We start from the raw sequence: 10,152 nt of genomic DNA, 5'->3' as shown, positions 1-10,152 counted from the left end.
TCACCATCATTGATTCTGATGAAGGAAATTATCTCACAGCAAACAAAAGTGCTGCAATGAGCACACGCCCATGAAATTTGAAGGTATTGCCATCAAACCCAAGACTATAAGCAGCTCACATTGTGAAGACCATATCAATGGCCTATTGAAAACTCAGTTTTGTTTCCATTTGGGAGTCAGCATACTTAAATATAGTGCTTTTTAATATCAGGCATGATTTATGCTTCTAGCCAGTGACCATTATTGCTTTTTCGTGAAAGGAAATATAAAGGGGAAAGGGCAATGGAATACAAAGGAAATATAAAGGGGAAGGGGCAATAGAGAACTTATACATTTATGGCTTTGCTGATAGCAACTATTCTAAGAAAAACAAGCTGGTTTTTTTTAAAGAAAGTAAAAAGGAGCACATGTAAGAAAATGTAATCGTTGTAAATTGCTTGGCTCTGCAGTGAACAATATTTTTTTTAATGTGAAAAAAGTTAACTTGGTGATTTATTCATCAAAATAAATAAATTAACCAGAAGTATGGGGAGGCAGTGGGAAATTAAAGAAGCAAATTTTAATCCTCTAAAAGGAAGTAAATATATTTCTAAAACTGATAAGTCATGAAATAACAATGTAAGCATATTATTTAGAAACACAGAACTAATGCTTAATGAAACACCTGAAGAAATGAATGGTGATATCCTCTTGAAAGCACAATTGGAAGGTAGAAGGGAAAGGGAAGGAACTACTTTTGTATTATAATTAATATTTGTGTCGATTTTAGATCTTTATGTATTTATTCCTTTGATAAGAAATATTATAACTTTAATAGATAATCTGTGTGCTGTAGTTGTCAGGAGGAACTGGTCTTCTTCTAACTCCTCTTTCAGTTCCACTTGTTGATATTTACTGCTAGTTAAACCTATTGTAGACCCTTCATCTATGACTATTAACAAAGTACAGCAGATCAACAGGGTTGGCATCAGTCTTCAGGGGTCAGAACTGGGCTGGAACTGCACACACAGTGGGGCTCTCACCCCCATTCTTATTCACCTGGACCTCGAAGAAGTCACAACTGAAATCATTAATGTGTGAGCATTAGAAGATTCTGGTCATGAATACAGTCCAGTATTCAAGGACACTGAAATCATGCTCTCTTCTACTGTGATCATCTTTCCTTTTGACTCAAAGGTCAGTCAAATTTTTACATTCCTTTGACAATAGAAATTACAAATCAAATGTGCACACTTGAATATCAGTGACAGTGATCATATGTGGAGTTTGGGGCAGAGAGGCACATTGACCTCAAAAAGACTAAAGGTCCTACTATAACATAATCAATTCCTTTTACTATTCCTAGAAATGCATCAGTGCTGTGTGGTTTAGCTCAGTCTCTGATCATTCTCACCAGGATCATGACATAAACATAAAACTGGCCTTGATGCCTCCTGTAAGTCTTGCACATTGCTTCCAAAAAGATCTTTTTTTTTAAGGCAAATGACATCATACTTAATCTTTGTTTAAAACCTGAAATCTTTCAGACTGCTTTAAGGATATTGTCCAACTTATTAGCTTGGCCAAAAACCATCTGATCCATGCGTATCCTTCTGACTTATCTTCTACCGTTACCCCACCTACATCCAATACTACAGCTTGAGTATTTCTTTTTCTTTCTGGTAGTCAATATTCACACTGAGGCATTTTGTTGGGCAAACCCTCTATTTAGATGTTTCACCCTCTTTGGCTTTTAAGTTTCTGAGTTAGTTCTTAGTTCCTGTTTTATCAGCTTTCCAGAGTGGATGCTTATGATAAAGATTTTGAAAGCAAAGCAACTTTAGGCAACTCTTGTTTTTATATCAAAATATGTAGTCTTGACTTTCCGTGCCAGATTCTCCCCTTCATGCCAGATCACATGCTAACAGCCTCTCTTATGTTGATCTCTGTAACTGAGTATCTGTAGCCATCTCTCTTCATGTTTAGTAACCTCATCACTTCTCACCTTGGTCACTATGTGGCCATAGAGTTATCCTTGATTCTTTCTAATTTTCTGCTCCATAACTATCACTCCAGCTTCATCTTCAATCTTGCAGTTAATTTTCCAGCTATGCTAAATCGTTTGTCTTTGCATATGCCGTTTCTCTGCCTACTATACCCTTGTTTTTCACATTCCACTTAGGTAACAGCTGTTCACACTCTAGCACTTCCCTCCTCCCTGACTGCCCGTGATTCAGTTGGGGCCCTTTATGATATGTTTCAATATCGGCTAAGACTTCCATTGTAGCAAGATCATGTTGTTTTCTTTTCCTTTTTTTTTTCTTTTTTTGATTGACATACATCTACATTTATTAGGAACGCCTAGATCCATAGATTGTCAGTATTTAAAAGAACAAACGAAAAACAACTGAGCTTGATGGGCAGAACACAAGGGGACTAAATGCATACTTTGTTTTTCCGGGTGTTCCCATGTCAAGAAGTCATATTTTCTCTTTGGCTTAATGAGCAAAAGTTTATTCAAAATTACAGACAACATTTACTTGGTTCCTGTGTTTATAGAAATAGAATCGAGGTTTCTATGCATATATGGAATTTTGAGGAGATGAATATAATGCCACAAGGAACAAGAAGCTTGGAAGATAATTTAATCCAAAGTTTCAACATACCGTTACTTTTGCAACTTTGTATACTCCATAGAGCAGAGTAAAATCCACAGGGCTCCATGAAGCTGGGGAATCCAAGTCAATTTATTGCATTATTTACCTTGATATAGTTGCTACAAAGCAGTGGAAAGCTTTTGAGGTTCTTCAATAACAGAACTCAGTTCAAAATGAAATACTTTCAAGAAACAGTCTTATTTCTTTATAAAATGTAGACCAATAAGCTCAAATTCAGAAAGGTACTCTAAGATAACTGGCTATGAATTAGGTTATACAAGTTTCAGGTAATTGTTACGTGAATGTTTTTTCCATTAATCCACTTTAAAATCACTATGATTAAATGATTGTACTATTTCTTTCTTTTGGCTGAAAGATACAGAAACCATGATCCAATGATTTGAACCTTTCTCATTTGAGCTCATTATTAACAAACATTCCCAGTGCTATTAGCCAATTAACCCATTATTTAAACACACTCTGACTTTTCAAAACATTTTAAGATATACTGGATCTTGTGCCATCATGAAAATCCTTCTCCTCAAAATTTGTTTGGTGAGTTTTCCCCTGGTTAAAACGTCAGCATTTGGGGAACTATGAACTTGAGGGAGGGGGTTCAGCGTGTCTGTTACAGCTCTTACAGAAAGACACTGTCTAGGCACAGCAGGCATGTTGATATGAATGACTGCTTGATTTGAGTTCACAGGGATTCATATTTTTCTTGCTTTTCATTTACATTATTTCATATCCTGAATATTAGAGTTTAGGCTTACACATCCTTCAGTTTCTTAGCACGGCTTGCTTAATCTGAGCTTTTGAACTTCAGATGAACTTGGGCTGAGGTTTCGAATCTGTAATGAAACCTGAAACTAGGCAAATTTCCCCTAATTTCAGTCTAATTGTTGAAGTCTTCATAACTTCAGGGCATAGGAAGCATGTGTGTGGCACATTTTAGAAATTACTGATTTTTTTTAAAGGCAAGTTCTGCTCTGTGTACAACAACCGACACCTTGGACATAGCTCTTCTGCAGTTGCAGGACTGGAAATCCTCAGGAATCCTTCCCCAGCGCCACCGCCTCCCACCCCTGGCCACACAGCATGTGTGATCTTAGTTCCCCGACCAGGGATCGAACCCCCGCCCCCTGCATTGGAAGCACAGAGTCTTAACCACTGGACCACCAGGGAAATCCCAGGAATTCTTTCTCGTCCCACTTCCCAGGCCCTAGTTTTCCTTGTGTACCTTAGTCCTTAGTTTAGCAAGTTCCTCCTCTAAACTTTTAATGTGTTCCTCCAGCGTGGCCTTGTCTTGCTGGGCTTTCTGACTGGCTTGGCTTCATGCTTCTTCAATCATCCTTTCATACCACTTTTCCATCTGGGTGGAAACAGCCTCAAAGAAATAGTGGGTGAGCTCCAGCGCTTGGGAGGTGTCTCGAATGTGAGGGGCAGTCTGCTTGCCACCTGCTGCTGGTGGCGGCTGCCCGCAGGTGGTGCTGGGTGCTGGGTGCTGGCCTAGGTGCCTCGTCTGCCCACTTTTCCCAGACTTCTTGGTTTGGGTGCCTCTGTCAACACAGGGCCCAGCCTGTGGGTTGCATTTGGCTGCCTCTTTCAAGGGTAACGAGGCTGTCTGGACCTTGACATTCCTCAGTCGGGAGCCTGTACAATCCGAGGAAGACAGCTCCTGCTGGGGTCTGTGGGTGGCTGTGGAGCTGAGGGCCTTTTCCTTGGGCCTGGCCACCTGGGGGGAGCTGTCAGAGGCTGCTGCTGGACCGGCAGTCCCCACTGACTGTTCCACACCTGTGGAGGACTCACAAGTGGAGGGTGTGGATTTAGTCTTGGAGGCCCCAGAATCTCCAGAAAGCTTCAGCTCCAGATTCTGAATCTTTAACATGCACCAAGTTTTTAATTCATCCACCAAGGACATCTGCCGTTTCTCTCCCTCGTGCTGCTCTGAGTCCGAGTGCTGCTACAGGCGATTCAGGCACTCCTTCCTCTCTGCTGAGAGTCGCTCGACCATCAGCTGGTCCAGAACCCGCATTTGGTGCTGGGTCTTATTCTCCATGTGTCCCAGCTTCGTGTTCATCTTATCCTGAACCAACACCAGCTCTGCTTTGATCTCCTCCACAGTTGCCTCCAACTGATTCTCCAGCTTGTTGATCAGGGATTCACATCGAGAGCCATTTATTGGTGCCTGCATCACTTTGCTGCCCTTGCCCCGGTACAGCGTGTAGAGCTGGTATGCTCTGAACTCATGGGGGATGGGGGTAAACAGCGATGCCTGGGCCTCTTTTTAGGGTCATTGTGAGTGCGCGAGTTCTTCTGCTGTCAGGGCTGCTTGTGTGCTGGTGGGGTGGAGTCAGAGAACGCTGACTTTTTCTGCCTGTTGTCCTTTGCTCTGGGCTCTGGGGAGGCGGACAGGAAATCTCTGGACTCTTCTTTTCTGGGTACAGCCTGTTCAGTGCTATGGGTGTCTCCTGCTGAGACACTTCCCTGGGGCACTTTAGTGAGGAGGAGAGCAACTCTTGGATTATTGTGGTAGCAGGCAGTCTCCAGTGGAGTCCGGCCTGCATTATTGACAATGGTCCCATCTGCTCCAGCTTCCACTAAGATTTTAACCACCTTCTTGTGATTTAGGGCAGCAGCAATATAAAGTGCTGTGTCTCCAGCATCGTCCTGGACATCGAGATCACAGCCAGCCTTCAGCAAGATCTGGACCACAGAAAGACGGCCCTTATTGGCAGCAAGATGCAGGGAGTCCAGCCATGCTTGGTAACGGCTACCTTGGCGCCCTTGTTAATGAGCTGAAACACATTATCCGCCTCGCCTTTGTACGCAGCTATGAGCAGGCATTCTGAAAGCCTGGAGACCGCATCCTGCTGGCTCATGACTTAGGAGAGAAAGACGTTTTCGGGGAAGTGGTAGACAAGTTCCTTTGGCTCAAGGTGATGCCACAGGTCCAGGCAGGTACCCACGGGTAAAGATTCTCCGATCATTGGAAGGTGTCTTCATCACTATGCCAGCTTTGGGGCCTCTGCAGTCAGGATGCCCGCGACTCCAAGATCATATTGTTTTCTAATATTTACTTTGTCTCTGGCTCTCATTAGAGTATAAGCTTCTGGGGGATGAGGTGCTAAATGAACATGTGATTTCAAATGAGTAAAAATGCTTGTCAACTTCTTCATCAATCAGCAAATCCATATACAGGCCTCTTTGGCTTATTCCTGAAGCCTCAGGGGTGTTTCAGGGATCTAGGGTCTAAAAATCTATAGATCCTCTTCTAAACTTGAGGCCTATTTTAAAGAAAATCATCCTCTAAGAGCCCTCTAAACAAACACATTCTCTTGCAAGTTCAGCAGAAAGAAGGATAAGAAAAATATAAAACTACCTGAGGTCATGTCAACTATATTAATATCTAAAGACCAAAGCTCATGTGCAGTTTCTGCCTCAAAGAGTTAGTGCAGATGTGAAAACAGAGAAGTTCTTTAATGTCACCTGATGGCAAAAGGTAGAGCCAGGATTTAGACCCATTCAGTTGGCTTCAGAGTAATTTGACTAATGTTGAAAGGCATTGAATAATGAGATATTGAATAATATCCTTTGAACTGAGAAGTAACTTTCAGACCAAAAACGAAGCAGGCAACTCAATAAAGTGCAATTATGAAGTTTATTGTGGGTAACTTACATACAGGCAGGATCAGGCAGACAAGGATCCAGAGGCATTTGTGGCTGCATGCCCATCTGCCAAAAGGAGTGCTGGGCACTGTGAAGAGGCCAAAGCTAAAAATAGAATCTGACTACCAGGGAGAAGTATGTCTGGTACTAAATGGAACTAAATTGGAACTCATGACCAATAACCATCTTCATCAGCAAAAGGCATTCTTTCTGTTTTCATATCAGATGAAGGCAAGTGTAAAAGTTGATTGGAAATTTAACTGGCTTGGGGGCATTCTTTGTGAGTAAGTCACCCAGAAAGGGGAGAGCGGTAGGACTGCAAGTCTAAGATGAAGCTGTAAAATGGAGTCAGTGATGGTATGTGCAAGTCAAAACAGCCCTTATACTTTACCTTTTGGCTCACAAATATCCCCAAGAGTACTATAACATAATTATTTATCAACTATGAATGCTCAAAAAAGAGAAGTTAAAATCCTAAGCAGTTTTATCAGAAAAGAGAGGACAGAGGAGGGATAATATTTAGGGTCAGACCACCGTCTGAATGCCAGGCTTTTAGGCAAAGGCCACTTCCATCCAGATGTGCACTTTCCTTCCCAGGCTGAACTGGGCCAGACCATGTCTCTAGGTTTGGTTCATGAATAAATCAACTTCTGAGGCAGGGTAGTTTGTTTGCCTTGGCATTCACTACAAAATCCATTTACAGACTAAATCAAGAGACCATTTTCAGGATAAAGGTGTGAATGGATGAATGAGCAGCATTTTTATTTCTGGTCTATTTTATAGTTTCTATTAACATATAGGGCTTCACCTCCTACAACTCTTCCTGCTGTTCCCTAAAACTGAAATGCCACATTGCCTAGAAGAACGTTGCTGAATAAACATAGTAAAGTTAAAAGGCAGAAAGCTATTATGTACCTTTACATAATAGTTAATTTTAAATGTTTGGCTGGGACATTTTCTGGAAGGACACATTTCTTTTCAATTATTTATTAGTGAATATTCAATTTTATTATTTTAAGGAAAATGATAATAACTGATAAGGAAGTTTTATTATCGTAACTTACTTTTGAATAAAACTACTACTCTATTGTCCCCAGTTGGAATAAAACTATGGGTATATGAATAATTGTTACCCTCCTCTCTTTGTATTGCCTTATTTGACACCACTTTGCTCCACACATTTTGGTATTATTTGACAAGATGAAGATTGTTTGATTTTAATAGTTTTGAAATGTGGGAGCTTCATAGCAGGAGTAAAATAATGACTTTTAGATTTTATTACACTCAATAGATTACAATGGTGAAAGAGACTGCATACTTAAAATTCTGGGCTGACTACCACAAACATGAAAACCGAAGCCTGGAGCTCAGTCTCATGGTCAAGACTATTTGATTCATGTTTAGGAATTGCTATCGTTTTTATAATAAGTGAAAAGTAAAAAATTACAAAGAAAAATGGTTATGAAGAATTAGAATTCATAAAATACCAAATATTTAACTTCTAAGTCCTGTGAATATTCCGTTTTGAAATTAACTAATAAACCGTTAAGTTTAGTATTTTATTTGTAAATGGCCCTTGTCTAACTCCTCGGCATCATTCAACTATTGATAATGTATGAGATGGATCATCATACTTACATTATTATTCAGCTCATATTATACACATAAGCAAACTACGGTTTCACCTATTGGTGTTTTGTATTCACTAAGAGTTTGAGTCACTCTGATATCCTGGAACACATTTTTTACATATAGTGTGATAGCGATATTTTTCATATTTATTGCAGGCTCCCCTAAACACATAGAAAGAATTGTGATGGGGTGGTTTGGCTCCTAAATTACGTTAACATTGTCGAATGTAGGACTGTCTAGAGAATTAAAGAAGTGACATGTTTTGTAGATATTAAAATTTTATGTACTGTTTTAACAATTTTTTAACTCTATGAAAAAATGCCTTTAATGAAGACATAAGACTGCAATGACAAAACTATTCTTGAGGGCGATGGAAATATTCAGGTACTTATATAGCCCTTAGTTTAAATTATTTATAAAGCCACTAAAATTTTATTTAGAGCAGAGGTAATTGATTTTACAGGGTAGCCTGTTGACAGTCAATTGTTATCATTTGTAAACCTAAGGTAAAATTTCACATTAGCAATGTACCATGCCTTTAGGCTAACAATATTGCCTTTCATAGCACATTTTAATACAAATCAGGTACAGGTAGGCTATCTTTTGTCAGGAAAATAGATCCTATGTATGAAGTCCCGATTATTTATTTTAGTAATGTCAATTTTGTATACCCAAGTTATAAATGACCTTTCACTGAGGGATTAATTATCTTATGCTTTGGCATTTTTGTGTTTGTATCTATTTTCCTCTGTTACTACTAAATGCTGATGGCTGCCTGCTTTGGTTCAATATTCCTATAAGAATGTGACAGAGAACAGCCTAGTACAAAGCTAAATGACATATTAGTATCCTGATAAGAATAAGCAGCATATTGGCTAAGGGCTAGGGACACAACAGGATTCTTTGCGATTTGTGGCATTTAGAATATATGAACTATAGTGAAACAGGGACATCTGGTGTAGAATAAGGATGCAAAACTTAGAGCAGAAACAAGAAAGACCAAGGTGCCTTGAAATTATACTTAGATGCACTTAAGTTTTGTATATATCACTGCATATAAATTTTGCTCCCAAGAACATTACACTCAATTTTATGTATGCATTCTAAAGTATATGGAAATACATGAATACATCAAAATACATACTTCATGTATATGAAAAACATCAAAATATGATGACTGAAGAATGACAGATATATCACAGTTTGAAGAATGATAGGTGGAGCATGAAGCAAACATATCGGAATCTGACCATTATAGAAGAGGTGGAGGGTATATGGTATATACACTAAGTGATTATTTTAACTTTTCTGTATCTTTGGAAATTTTCATAGTAAAACATGTGGAAAAAATGTAAAGATTACACTTAGGAATAAAACAAACTGTTGAGAATACAAATATTTAGTCGAGAATACAAATATTTAATCAAGAATACTAAAAATAGGTATAACTCGTGTATTCCACAGAAAACCCTTTCTTTCTTTCTTTTCTTTTTTACATTTTTGAGTGTTTTATTTATATCAAACTGGATAAAATGTGTGTATTTCTCAGACAGAAAAGACATGTCAAGGTAGAAATGAACCTTTCAACTATTCATGGTACACAAGTACACTGGGGAGATTGTAAAAGTGCAGATTCTGATTCAGTAGTACTGGTGGGCTTGAATTCCATTTTTTTAACAAGCTCTTTTTTTTTTTTTTACATCTTTATTGGAGTATAATTGCTTTACAATGGTGTGTTAGTTTCTGCTTTATAACAAAGTGAATCAGTTATACATATACATAGGTTCCCATATCTCTTCCCTCTTGCGTCTCCCTCCCCCCAACACTCCCTATCCCACCCCTCCAGGCGGTCACAAAGCACCCAGCTGATCTCCCTGTGCTATGCGACTGCTTCCCACTAGCTATCTACCTTACGTTTGGTAGTGCATATATGTCCATGCCTCTGTCTCGCTTTGTCACAGCTTCCCCTTCCCCTTCCCCATATCCTCAAGTCCATTCTCTAGTAGGTCTGTGTCTTTATTCCTGTCTTACCCTAGGTTCTCCATGACATTTTTTTTCCTGAAATTCCATATATATGTGTTAGCATACGGTATTTGTCTTTCTCTTTCTGACTTACTACACTCTGTATGACAGATTCTAGGTCTATCCACCTCATTACAAATAGCTCAATTTCGTTTCTTTTTATGGCTGAGTATTATTCCATTGTATATATGTG

At 39.3% G+C, this 10,152-nt stretch overlaps 1 pseudogene; it reads right to left on the bottom strand.

The window, feature by feature from the left end:
- Positions 1–3,858: 3,858 nt before the first annotated feature.
- LOC114891283 lies at positions 3,859–5,518 on the bottom strand (annotated as a pseudogene).
- Between the last annotated feature and the right edge of the window lie 4,634 nt (positions 5,519–10,152).

Source organism: Monodon monoceros, unplaced genomic scaffold (assembly GCF_005190385.1).
Source record: "Monodon monoceros isolate NGI ecotype Baffin Bay Population unplaced genomic scaffold, NGI_Narwhal_1 Super_Scaffold_11, whole genome shotgun sequence".
In the NCBI taxonomy this organism is placed as follows: domain Eukaryota; kingdom Metazoa; phylum Chordata; class Mammalia; order Artiodactyla; family Monodontidae; genus Monodon; species Monodon monoceros.
The sequence above is the reverse complement of the archived record's forward strand: the minus strand, read 5'-3'. Positions and strand labels throughout refer to the sequence as shown.